The sequence below is a fragment of the Poecilia latipinna genome, unplaced genomic scaffold (assembly GCF_001443285.1).
Source record: "Poecilia latipinna isolate Pla-1442-1.1 unplaced genomic scaffold, P_latipinna-1.0 Scaffold1364, whole genome shotgun sequence".
NCBI classification, from domain to species: Eukaryota; Metazoa; Chordata; class Actinopteri; order Cyprinodontiformes; family Poeciliidae; genus Poecilia; species Poecilia latipinna.
Window position 1 is genome coordinate 21,227 of NW_015113980.1, and position 13,493 is coordinate 34,719.

A 13,493-nucleotide genomic window follows, 5' to 3' on the forward strand; every position below is an offset into this window, starting at 1 on the left:
GAGCGGCCATGATGATCTACCGTAACCCACCACACACTGCAGGATGATCGGTTAGGAAATCACCAGCGACAATCTTAGATCGGCCAACGATCTAAGATCGTCGTAAGGGGAAAATAGGGGCAAAAAGTCGTGTAGTGTGAACTACTGCATTAGGTGGTCGGATGGGCCATATGCAGTATTTATTTCCACTTTGGCTTTATGTTTAGTTTTTATTCTAGTACGTTTTTGTTAATGGAGGCTGAGAATCCATTTTATTTTTGTTTGTGATTGTTTTGTTTATTTAGTTTATCAGTTCCAGTGTTACGTGTTCTTTTGAAAATAAAATGTATCTATGGCAGGAAATCACAGGCATTATTACATCATTTCCATTAAATCAGTGTCAAAAGGTCCTGAAACAATATTATCGTTTATCACAATAATTTTTTAGACAATTAATCGTTCAGTAAAGTTTGTTATCGCGACAGGCCTAACCATGCATGATCCCAGCAGGTAAACCACCAGGAAATTTGGCACAGAATCTAATCAGATTTCTTTCTTCTGACCTTTCTGTGTCTTTCCACAGAATCGCAGTCAAGAAAAATGCTTTTCAAACATAAATTGTTTGTCCATAACTATGTTTTACTTTCTGGTCATATTAAAGCTCAAGTTGTGATTTTATAACATCCAGCTTGTCAAAGTAAAGCCTAGTAAATGTGCTGCGTTTCATAGTTAAGGCTATAAGCAGTATCTTTCATACTTGCCGTTGTTTTGAAGCGGTTTAAGGTCATATATTAATCATTTTTTCCAAGAAGCCTTTTTTGCATTAGTCATAGGCTCTTGCACAGCATGAAATTGATAATAAGTTTCCCACTGGAGAGTCTAGAGTCTCTTTTATGATTTTGTTCCTCACAGAGGCTCAGCAGAGATTAAAACGTGTTCGAGCCTCTGAGCGCTAGATGGGTCGACAGGATGGAAGCAAATAATGAGACGACGTTACGCAAAGTTGAATTTGAAGTCCAAAAAGTTTTATTTTCAACAAATCAGTTGCCACTTTGATGTTACATTGAGGTTTGTCTTACTCTCTGACATATTTGTAAGAAACCAAAGTTAGTAAAACTCAAAGGCTGCTTCATTTTTCATATTTTTTTTAGATACAAATCAAACCCTGGTGAGCATTATTGTTTCTGTTGTAATCTTTTTGGATTTTTTAACTCTGAAACCATTCTCTACATATCTAGTTTTCCTTAATATCATTTTCACAGAACATATTAGCAAAACAAATTTGGTTATGCAACAGTTTTTGCCACTGCTCCACTTTTACACATTTTAATTATTGCTGTTACTTTGGAAAGACGAGTTGCTTTTTTTCTTTACGCTTTTTCTGAATTACTGAATTTTTTTGTCCATTTTGCCAAATGGGTAAGAGAAATTGGTGTCTGTGTCATTATTTACACCTTACAGACAAAAACATTAGATACCGACCGACATAAGAAATAAAGTACACATTAAAAAAATGCTTTATAAGTTTTATTTATTGGAAATATTACAGGTGAGTATCTAAATCAGTAAGTTATTTCTTCTGAATGAATAGATTTTATATAAATATATATTTTAAAGGGATAAAGCAGTAACATTAATGTTAAATCCTTTAGAAGAATGGCTACGAATGTAAATACCACGACATTTCTTAGATCTGGTTGAGATATGTTCATAATTCTTATGTCTGTCTCTGATGTCACCACCAACTACCTATTACAGCTCATTTAACATCTGGAAGAAGTTCAGGATTTAGTCACATAACCCACTTTTACTTTTAATTTTATTGAATATTTTGAGTCTAATATGTACAAACAACATTTTGTGTGTGTGTGTGTGTGTGTGCGTGTGTGTGTGAGAGAGAGAGAGAGAGAGAGAGAGACCTCCCTGGAGAACTGAGGCTGAAGTAATGAAATGCTCATTACTGATTCAGCTGGAAACGCTGGGGATGCATTTACACACCTACACACACCCACACATCAGCCCAGACTGCTCAAGGTCACCTCCCAACATGTGTGTGTGTGTAGGCGTGTGTGTGTGTTGAGAGGCTGAAGCATTTGTCCTAACTAGAGCCTAAAATGACAGTCGTGTGCAGTGTATACCTCAGTTAATGTCAGACACCTTTATTAATGAATTTTTGTCACTTATATACACGCGCGCACGCACACGTTTGTGTTGCTATCTTTGTGGGGACTTTCCATCGACTTCCATTCATTTCTACAGCCTAAACCTGACCTTTACCCTTTTCCTAACCCTAACCATCACATACCTAACCCTAACCAAAACTCAATTCATACCTTAGCCCTAAATCTGACCCCTGACCCAAAAACAGGGTTTCCCCTTGTGGGGACCAGGCTCCGGTCCCCACAAGGAGCAAATGGTCCCCACAACGTAGTATATGTCAGGAAAATCGTCCCCACAAGGTATTACAAACAAACGCACACACACACACACACACACACACACATATTCACCTTTGCTGTCACTTTGTTGTGTAAACTGCCTTATTGGATTCTATCTTTGAGAAATCCTCTCTTGCTTCAGAAATATTATCAGAAAAATGCAGGAGGTAGATAATTATACAATTATACAAATGTTAAACTTTTGTTAGATGGATGCATCTGGATAATTTTGTTGATAATGTTAGCATAGAAACTACTATCAACATGACAAAAGGTAGATTTTGTTTATAAAGAACAGCCTTACCGAAATGTTGGCTCTTGGCTTTGTTTTCTCGTTTTTAACGTCATTATTTGAAATTATAATAACACATTATAATATGATAATAACTAACACATTTACCTAATTGAGTCCTTGTCCACATGTTTTATAAGTCAAACTTTTGTTTCCTGTTTTCATCTTCATAAACTCAAGAAATCACCTAAAACACCACAGTAATGAATGAGAATATGAGTTTTTATATTTTTGCATACACATGACATTAAACATGTGTACTAGTTCTTTTTATTTATTTTTTGGTTCAGATGTGATTTACTTGTCTTAAATGTTTGGGTCTGACATTAAAATCTGTGTCGGTCCAGATAATAAAAAAAAAACTAAATTCTAGATTGTGTATTGTGACAATGAGGCTGATCCATCAGGACAGATCTATTCAGTCTAACTCTATGCTTTGTGCTGATCCACATTATGCTTTATTATTTATTTTACAGTAACTTTAGAGTTTGTCACTGCACTTTCTAAACCATTTGAAAGGAGGTTTGTTGCAGCTTATTTCTTACATGTTTGACTAATCAACCTTTTGTTTTTATCAGTTTCGGTTTCTCTATTATTTATTTCACATTGACTGTAAATTGCACTGACTGAACAAATTAAAGTTGCTTTTACATGTTTGATTAAGCTTGTGAAGCTGTTGGTTTGGTTTTACATTATCAAATAAATTTGCAGTTCAGTACATTTATGTCTGTGTTTGACAAAAAAGAAAAGTTTTAGGTAAATGTATCTGTATTTCGGCATTGGATCGATATCGGCCGATACTAAACCTCAGATATCTGTATCGGTATCAGAAGTGAAAAGTGGATCCCATCCGATTAAAAAATAAAACGGCCTCTTTTTTTCCAGGTGCGCTCAGAACAAGTTGTTATAGCATTAAGTTGAAAGTAGTTAGGCTTTGTTCAGTATTCATATATGTTAAAGCTACTGTAAGACTGCAGAATAATACGTTTGGTAATTAATATGTGTGGTGGCATTGGTAGGGGGCAGGGCATGAGCCAGAGGAGCAGCAATCTAGTAAACATTTGGCTTTATGATTTATGTTCCTCCTCCTCCCAAGTAAAACTGTCACCCATGAATGGACACTTTGCTCCAAATCCTGCTCAATTTTCACGTTGTTATTATTTTCTATAAGTATTTGAGCTACAGTCCACTCTTGAAGCAGATATATCTGCTTGGAGAGTGATGGATCACTGTCTGTTTGCTTTTTCTAGCTGCTCCTTTAAAACCCCCACAGAAAGAAAGCTGTTACCGTTTGTGTCAGTCCTTGTAAAGTGTCAGCTCAGCTCCTGTGGGGATGCAAACCGTGCATGAATGGAGCGGCTGTGCTGCTCACATCCTGCAAGACATGAACAATGCTGAAACCTTCATGTTATCTGTTATAGCCCTGACCTGGATGTAAGCTGCCCAGCTCTTCAGTTCACTGACAGGGTCCTTCAAATGTCACTCCTGAGTTCTTATTATTGCTCTCACTTCAACAGATGCATGTGATTCATTGCAGTAAAGGTTATGGTACCCCATGAATGGATTCAGTGACATTCTTCATCACCTGCCTCCTCTCTCCGTGTCTGTGTGTGCATATTTTTAGTCTTTATGCTGTAGGTCATCTATTCTGCTTTGTTGCTTGGAAACAAACCTCGCAATTTTAATTTTAGAGAAAGTTTGTGACTTATGAAAAATAATTTATCTGATATTCAATTTTAAAAAAACAACTTGCATGAAATGAAAAGAAGTGCAGCTGCGAAGCGCTTCATATCAACCAGAGATTTTACCAGATATCTGCAGGAAACAGTCCAGGTTTTCTCCAGACATATTTAGCTGGAGAAAGGGGCACACATCTCCATATTGCACCCATTATCATCCCTCTGGTACCTGCAAGACCAAAACGTATTTAAAACCGATGAGAACAACGAAGAAAAAGTGTAAACAGCTACTCGTAGGCTTTGTCATGTCATTTTTTAGGAATAACTTTGAGTGAAAATTTTGAGCCTGGACCTCTCATCCAACATCAGTGTCTGACCTTACATATGCACTTCTGGAAGAATGATCAAAAATTAAACATTCTGGGAACTTATAGAGAAATACCTGCCATGGTTGCAAAAGATGGTTTTTGATTAATGGATTAATGACGGGATGATGCTCATCTGTGTGTATTAATGCCAAAAGTGATGTTATATTTGAGAAAAAAATAAAACTGCACTAAGACTGAAGAAACTGAAGTTTCGGTCCTAATTGAAAGAAAAGGAAATTTTCTAAGGCAGTAAATGAAAGATACCTAACTGGTCTAACTAAATCCTCTTAATTATCTGCATAAATTAAAATAAAACCATATCTTCCCTCATGCGTACTGCAATGTTTTTGTTTTATATGATGCTGTGTTAAGGCCATTATAGGTAGAAAAAAAGAGTAAACTTCTGCTAAAAACTTTCCAAAATCTGAGCTCCAAGATTAATGTCAGAAATTTTCTAGAAAAAAAAAACGTGGAAATTTCTTAGTTTCAAAAGTTAAAAATTTTGGAATTTTTTGAGTTCAGGCATTTCAAAGTTTTTTTCTCATAAAGATCTTGAAATTTCTCAGTTTTTTTTTTTTCTTGCAAATTTCCGACCTTTGGAGCTCTGAAATTTCCACCAACAATTTATTTATTTATTTTTTTTTTAGAATTATCTCTGTAATTTTCTAATTGGAAATTTCTTAGTTTGAAAAGTTGCAAATTTTTGACTTTTGGAAATTTTCTGTTTTTCTTGCCAAAATGTCCACCAGAAAACCTCAGAAATTTTTAGTTTAATCTCAATCATTTTCTAGAAAAAACTTGGAAATTTCTAAGTTTCAAAAGTTACTCTTTTTTTTTGCTTTTAGAAAGGTTCAGAGTCCAAGAAGTATTTTTTCTTCTGAGGTTAATCTAAAGATTTGAGAGTTTTTTTATGGCAGATTTTTTGACTTTTCCTTTATTTCTAGAAACTTTCTGAGATTAATCTCAAAACTTTAGAGTTTTGGCAGAAATGTACTCTTCCAGCTATTATCATTTTAGTATCCTTTAATAAAATAAGACATAATATTTGCCAGAGTGACTGTAAATATGTAAGCCCCCTCCCTCATTCCTTTGCGACTGAAACTGGCTCTTTGTCCATTGTGCAGCGAGACAATGTGTATTGTTACAGACAGAATCAGGTTTCTCCCTGAGCAGGTGTGTGCACGCCTGCGTATGTCACCAAGATATTAGAAAGAAAGAGGCAGCCTGCTGTGTGAGTGCATTTTGGACAGCGCAGATGAACACAGGAATGTCGCTGCGTGAATGTGTGTGGGTGTGTGTTGAGCTCTCTTTTCCAGCAGCACCGTTGTTTTCTCTCCCGCTGTAATCAAGCCATTTACCTGAGTTTCTCCCAGAAGGGACATGGACCGCTGCCAACACACACATTCATTTTAAAAAAGTAGCTGTTTCACTTTAGCTGCATACCAGGTAAATGAAGGAACATTCTGAACATCTGTGTGTGTGTGTTTATGTATCTGCTGCGCTCTATCAGCCTGTGGGTGTTTGGGGTGAGATCCATAAATCCTTCATGTTTTAGCAGCAACAAAACAACTTTCAGTTGTGCAAGATTTTTTTGTGCAATCAGAAGACTAGAAACAGAAATAGAAAACATTTTCACAAATCAGGATTTGTTTTTTACAGCAGCAGATGTTCTTTACTTGACAGGTTTTAGCTCCATAAAAGATAGACTCTGCAGAGATAAAGACACATGGCGGTAATTATCTTGTTTTGTCGAGATTTACTGAAAAAATATTTGTTGGATTTAGTGTTACCAGTGTTTACAGGAATGCATCTAGCTGTGCTGAAGCATAAAGTTGTTTAGTGGTGAAGCTGTGTAAAATCTACATGCATTATTTTAATAGTTTGTTTCTGTCAAAGTTAATTGAATATAAAAGTTACGTTTCATGTTGGGTTTTTCAACCTTCTCCATTAGTGATTTTTTTATGCCTTTATTTTATTTTATTTTATTTTATTTTATTTCATTTTTGGCTATTTCTGACCAGTGTTTCAATTTATGTATGACATCCTGGTTAGTATTTCCAGATCTTTTTAAAATTTCTACCACAACCTAAACTATTTACTCTCATGTTAGTTATTAGTTTGACATTAAAAGTAGTATTTGCTGATGCGCTTTTTTTTTTGTTTTTTTTTTGCTCTGTTATATTCTAGAAAGGCTAATATTTGCCATACTATGGGAGAATTTAACTGCCAAAAATCAAGAGCTTACATTTCTATTTTAAGAGCAGGATTTCATGTCCTTGTTCTCAAAATTTGCAATGCTTACGCTCAAAACTTCTGCTCCCTGTCAAATCTTTGTTTCTGCACCAGATGAGGAAGATGCAGCTGTCTGTCGTCGTTACAGAAGCGCACACGCTAAACAACTGAAACTAGCTTTTCTTTGGCTGAGAAAAGTTTCACCAGCTCTCATCCTATTGGGCAAATCAGTTGCTAGGCAACAGAATCCCTTGTTGTGAGAGAGAGGATAGAAACAAATTTTTTAAAAATTACAACCATTTTCACGATTCGTTTCATTTTTCACAGAATTTTCCAAAAACATTTTAAGATACTTAAATAAACTTCACTACTGACCCTGTTCCCTTATTGACCGAAGCTAAGAAATTAAGTTGCGTTTTATCAGTTTTGCTGTTTTATTGCCATTAACTTTCTCAGTTAGAACTGTGTTCTGTTACCATAGCAACCTTATAAAGAAAGCTACCAAAATAAAAGCATAGACCTTTAACAGCAGTTACAAAAGTAACGGCACCCATCAGTTGGCCTTTACACAAGCAGGCAGTTAGTTGGTTCTTTATTCTTTTTCTTTACTGTTATTTCTGACTGAATTTTATTTTGCCTCGTTTTCTGACATTCATCTTGTTTCAAAACGCGGGAACATGACTTTCTGTTTTGTAAGTGTTCCCAATGGTGGGTCAGAGAGTATACAAAAAAGAAAAAAACATGATTTTTTTGGTTTTACTACAGTCTATGTAATGGCTTTTTAAATGTTTTTACATTCAGGTGACGATTCTTCAAGCGGTCGTAGTCCAGAAGCAAAAGACGTGGCTCCTGTCGCTCCCATTCGCCCAGGTCCTCCAGTTCAAAGTTCACCTCCCCAGGTAAAGAAACACAGACTTCTGACAGATCAAGTTACCGGAAGGACAACATTTCTGAAATTCACCCTCATTCTTTGGATCATGTTCACTTTTTACTTTGGTTCAAGTAATGCAGCACTTGGAAATGTTTTAGAAAGATGTTCTTCTTGACTTTTGACGTCTTTTTTGGAGTTCATGAGAGATATCTGTGGTTTTACATTATTGAAGCCCTTAAATGTCTGCTATTCCAACAGTTTACATGTTGTTTTAATCACCCATCTGCAACAGAGATTTAAAGTTTTACTTCTCTCACATATGTGTCTCCTTGTATAATCTGAGAATGATGCAGAATAAAAGATAAAAGTCACAGATTATCTTGTAAGTGAAATATTTTGCACCCTTTTCTACATAATGCTGAAGAAAACCACAAAAATGTAGTTTCAGTTCAAAAAACAGCCCTTGAGGATTAAGGCTGACAGTGGATGAAAACCCAAAGTTCAGCTTCTTAGAAAACTGGGATATAATAGTAAAAGACCAAAAAGTAAGAATGCCGTAGGAAAGCAGATGGAATGTTGAGTGGAAGGAAAAACAACCTTGAGAGGATTGTGAAGCAAATCCCACTTTGGGGGAGATTTAATAAGCCACCACACCTACAAAAGTTTAAATATTACCTAAAACTTCCACATTTTTTAATTTAAGACACTCCTGAACCAGAGACAATGAAATAATCTTGTTTTTGGGGCTGAAGAAGATGAGGGAAGTGAAATGTTCAATGGCCCAAAAGAGAAAGATGAGGCACCATTTCCATGACATTCAGATATTTATTTATTCTTATTTTATTCATTTATTTCAAACAAGTTTTTTAAAACATGAAAACAAGCAGTCAGTAGGACAGAGAAAACATACAGAACCAAAAACAAAATAATAGTGGGAAGAAGTGAACTCTGATTTAATCCTTATTTACTCCTCAGTTTAATAAAATATATTACTTACTGACTCAATAATTAATTCAAAAATTGGTAATTAAAACCATCTTATAATATTCATGTGCATTTTCAATATACTGGGCTAAAGAGCCAACAAATAAATTATATTACTCAGACAAAATGTTTACAAACTAACTCTCAAAACAAGACATCTAAGAAAATCTACGAATAATAATAATAATAATAATAATAATAATAATAATAATAATAATTAATAATAATAATGACGGACATACAGCATCAGAATAATTACCAACTCCTTTCCAATGCACACCTATAAATTGTTCTTAATCTGTTATATAATTTATAATCTACTCATAACGGTAATAGTAACACCGATTTATTGAGATGTATCTTTAAAATGTTATTGCATGACATTATTCCACCTTACTTGTGTCTTTATTTTATTTTTTTTAGGTGGCTGTTCACGGCTCAGCCCATTCGATGACCTTTGAACCCCTGACTGGGTTAATTATTCCTCTGCTCCTGATGCTGTCGCCATGGGAACGCCGCTGACAACGAAGCCAGTGAAGGTTGAAGGAGGACCGCGTGCCGCCATGTTGGATTCGTGACGGTTCAGCCGAACTGTTCTGATTGGTGGAACAAGCTGCTGGTGCAAAGAACACCTTTTTTACTATTACCTGTAACTGACCTACCTGTGTTTGTGTTTAATGGTGATAGGATAGTTCGCACAGCATTACTGACGTTTTTTGGAGAAGATGTAAATACAAGTATATATAAATTATATATTTATATTGAGAGGTTCAGTAGATCATAGCCTGATGTGTACATTGAGTTTATTGTGGAACAAAATGGTAAAATGCTAGGATGGTAATGAGTTTTCTTATTTCAGTATGGTCAAGAAATTAATTTACGTTTACCTTTTTGTTACCACTACAGCAAAACTCCTGCAAATATGTAATATTTGTCAAAGTGAGGATGGTGCATGCAGGGAGGTTCTTTCTTAAAAGGCTAAACAAACTTATCTGATGCTTCTGCTGCTTGCCAGTCTGTGCACACTGGTCTCGCCTTGCAGGGTTTATCTCCATAGGAAGACTTTGTGATAATCTGACTGCAAAAGGTATCATTTTGGACATTTTGTCATCATGCCCTGCAGTGTTTGGATTTCTTAAGCCAATAAGAAACATCCAGGTCCAGGTTTTTATTGAGGAATTTGGTGACATTATAATTTTACTAGTTAATTTGGTCAGATACATGAATTAGCAATGTGGTGATTTTGCAAAATACAGTTGAAAAACCACCACATTCTAGTGCAGAAACTTTTTATCATGAGTTTTGTTGAAATTCTCTTGTTTTCATTAAGCAAATTTATTTCTGTAATTCCAGTTTGCGACCGATGGAGAAGCAGCTAGCTGGCCAGTAAGGCGAACTTTAAAGCTCATTGGTTGAAAGCATTTCCAATGCCATGGACCCCTTGCATGTTATTGTTTACGTCCCGAAATTTCGCGCATATGCACAAGGCAGGAAGGCAAAAGGATGATTTTTTTACTTGCTATCCATAGCCGCGTTGCAGCAGCAGAACGACTCTGTTGACAAAATGAAACCTGGAGATTTAAGTATTATTAATTTAGTGCTATGCGCCACTGCAAAGGGAAGAATAATGCTGGAAACCCATTGAAGAACAACTCAAAACCACTTTTTTTTTTTTTTTGGTCTTTGTATTACAGCTACACTTTCTCGTTGCCATAGCAACCGGAAACGACAACACTATACGTTTAGATTCAACACCAACAAAGACAAACATTTCCCACACAAAGAACATTAAGTCCGTTACAGTTTCATGCTTTCAGGCTTGATATTTATTTTGCTATTATTAAAAAGTGATTGCTGTGTTAGATTAGCTAATAACTAAGCTAACGCAGCGGTGGTTGATTCGCTAATTTAAACACCCGCTCTACTGATGATCTGTCAGAGTTTGTGTTTAAGTCGCTTTTTAAAACTTTTTAACTGAACCGTAACACAGAGAATTCCACAGCACATCTACATGTTACGATTGTCATAGTCAAGCTAGCATAGCTGAACTACTTCCCTCTCCCTCACTACTTTTTGTATTTAAAACTTTCTCCTGACCTTGTTATTCAGCTGTCATTCTGCATCCCTTTTAATTTTATATATCAGGCGCACAGTTAAGTTTTAGCATATTATACTGATAACAGCTAAAACCAATGCTAGCCAGCAGCTTTTTGCCCTCCAGCAGGGAGATAGGGCGAGGTCTTGCGCTGCAATGGGTCAACTGTTTCTAATCTAATCTGCCTGGGCAGATTAAGAGAAAGCCTAGCACTGAATATATATTCACCAAAATATGTGCAGTTATCTCAGTTGATACACTTTATTTATGATTTATCTGCCAGATAAAACATCATCAGAACAAATATAATTGGGTATCAGCCTGTGAACACTCTGCCATCATTCTCAGTTTGAGTGTAAAAATGTACATGTGCACAGGAGTGTTGTATTTAGATTGTGGTAAAAAACAAAAAAGGCTTCACCAATTTCATATTTGAAAGGTTATGTTTGAATATAAAAGATTTATTTTCATATACAGTATTTTTTTAGGCATATAAAGCACTTTTGTATCATTAGGCTGATGGAATGATGACTATTCTGCATTTTAGGTGTAATTGATTATAAGTAAGTGATAGTAAAAGAAAGTATTTTGTAACAAGTTACTACTTTATGACAGATATTAATAATTCTGCAAAAGTTGGAGCAACACCACTCATAATCAGTTGTACAGAAAAGACTTTCTGTTCTTTTCCAACAGCAAAGTGCTGGGATTAAGCTGAGCTATGTCATGGTAAAAAAGTTAAATAAATAAATTACTACATCCGAGTGAGCCAGCTCCTCCAGTGCAGTCATGTTTGTGATTTTCTGTTCCAGGAAGCAGGTGCAAGCAACCTGCTAGCTCTGCACGTCTTTCTGAAAACCACGACGACGATGAAAACTAAACCAGTGACCTAAATGTGATTCCTGCTGCTGCACCGCACTCAGTCCTGCTGCCCTGCCGTGGCACTAATCATCACTTTTCATTATTAAAAAACAAACTAGAGCTTTGTCTTGAATAAACTGTGCAGTTGCAGTTGATCAAACTTGGAGGGAAAAACAAAAACTGAATGCATTTTGCTGCTTGTTGCCTGCTTCTCGGCGGTGCATCAGGTTTGACCTTCACAGTTCGAAGAGTGCGAAAAGGACCAAATACAAACTGTTCACAAAAGCCTTTGTCTGTTATATCACTTTATGTGGGTCAAAGGTCACCTGTGTATGAACGTCTGTGTGCAAAAGAAATATATATTTTTTCATTATTCACTAAATCTTAGCAAATAATTTTTTCTACTTTCTACTGCAAATATCTTTGTACACTTGAAATAAGACAAACTAGCTTACAAAGAGCTTTTCAGCAAGAATTAGCTTCTTTTAAGCAAAACATTCCTTAATATTAAAAATGTACTTGTCCTTCTGGCAGATTATTTCACGTATAATATAGGAAGAAATGTTTTGGTATAAGTTGAAAATAAGTGACTGTATGTTGCTGAAAAGTTAAATTTTTAGCTTAAAAAGCTGATGGTAACTAAGATATATTGAGGCTTTTATTTGGAAAAGCCTGGTCCCAATTCCAACATCAGATAATTGGAAAAATAAAAAACTTCAAGCAAATTTATACACAATATGAGGAAATGAAAGCTCCAAGAAAAAATACTGAGATGGATTTCCAAATTTAATCCTGAAAATAGTATACTATTATAATAGTATGTCTTTTTGTGTGTGTGCATTACTTTTATTGAGTTAATACATTTTTAAAAATGTCCCTATTACATTTTGGCTAGAATGGCAAAACACAAAATCTTACCAAGTACCTTTGGTCTGGTTTTTAATGCAAATATCTTAGTATGATTGAAATAAGACAAAATTAACTTGCAAGTAACTTTGTAGCAAGTTATAAAGGCTTGCTTTAAGTCAATAACTCCTTAATATTGGTGAAAAATTACTGGTTCAATTGGCTGGTTATTTCACTTTTAACAAGTTATCTTCCAGTGAAACTAATACTTTTTCATCAGTATTAAGGAATTATTTACTTAAAACAAGTCTCTATATCTTGCTGAAAGTTACTTCTGAGTTAGATTTGTCTTTTTTAAAGTGCACTAGAACCTAGACCAAAATTACTTGGTAAGATTTCGTGTTTTTGCAGTGCTGCTCAAAGGAAAATAAATAAACAAAGAAGCAGTAGGCAGATGCGATTTCATTGCTTCATCCTATCCATCCTCTTCTCCAGTCTAATAAAATCAGAGCTCTTAATTAGTTTGACCCTGGCTCAGATGCATGATTGATGGTGGAGCTATAAAACGTATTCATCATCGCCACGGCGTTCAGCCTTCAACGTACACAGACGACGACGGACATGTTGCTGATCAGAGCTTTATTGATGTTTGAGCTATAAACACATAAGTTATTAAAAACCTTGCTCAGAAAACACAAATGATTGTGATTTATCTTTATTACGTTCATATCCTTATCCAAAGGACTTGTTTAATGACACCACTCTTGCATATGAGCCATATGAATGTCCGCTGTTTCTAATTGCTTCTGGGTTTATAAAGTGATCCGGAGTATCGGTTGATGGAAGCT

General features: G+C 35.5%; 1 long non-coding RNA gene across 1 annotated transcript; it reads left to right on the top strand.

The window, feature by feature from the left end:
- The first annotated feature begins 7,784 nt into the window (after positions 1-7,784).
- On the top strand, positions 7,785-10,476 carry LOC106962046 (uncharacterized). Its single transcript, XR_001427892.1, has 2 exons — positions 7,785-7,887; positions 9,267-10,476. It is a non-coding gene; the product is annotated as an uncharacterized LOC106962046 (long non-coding RNA).
- The last annotated feature ends 3,017 nt before the right edge of the window (positions 10,477-13,493 follow it).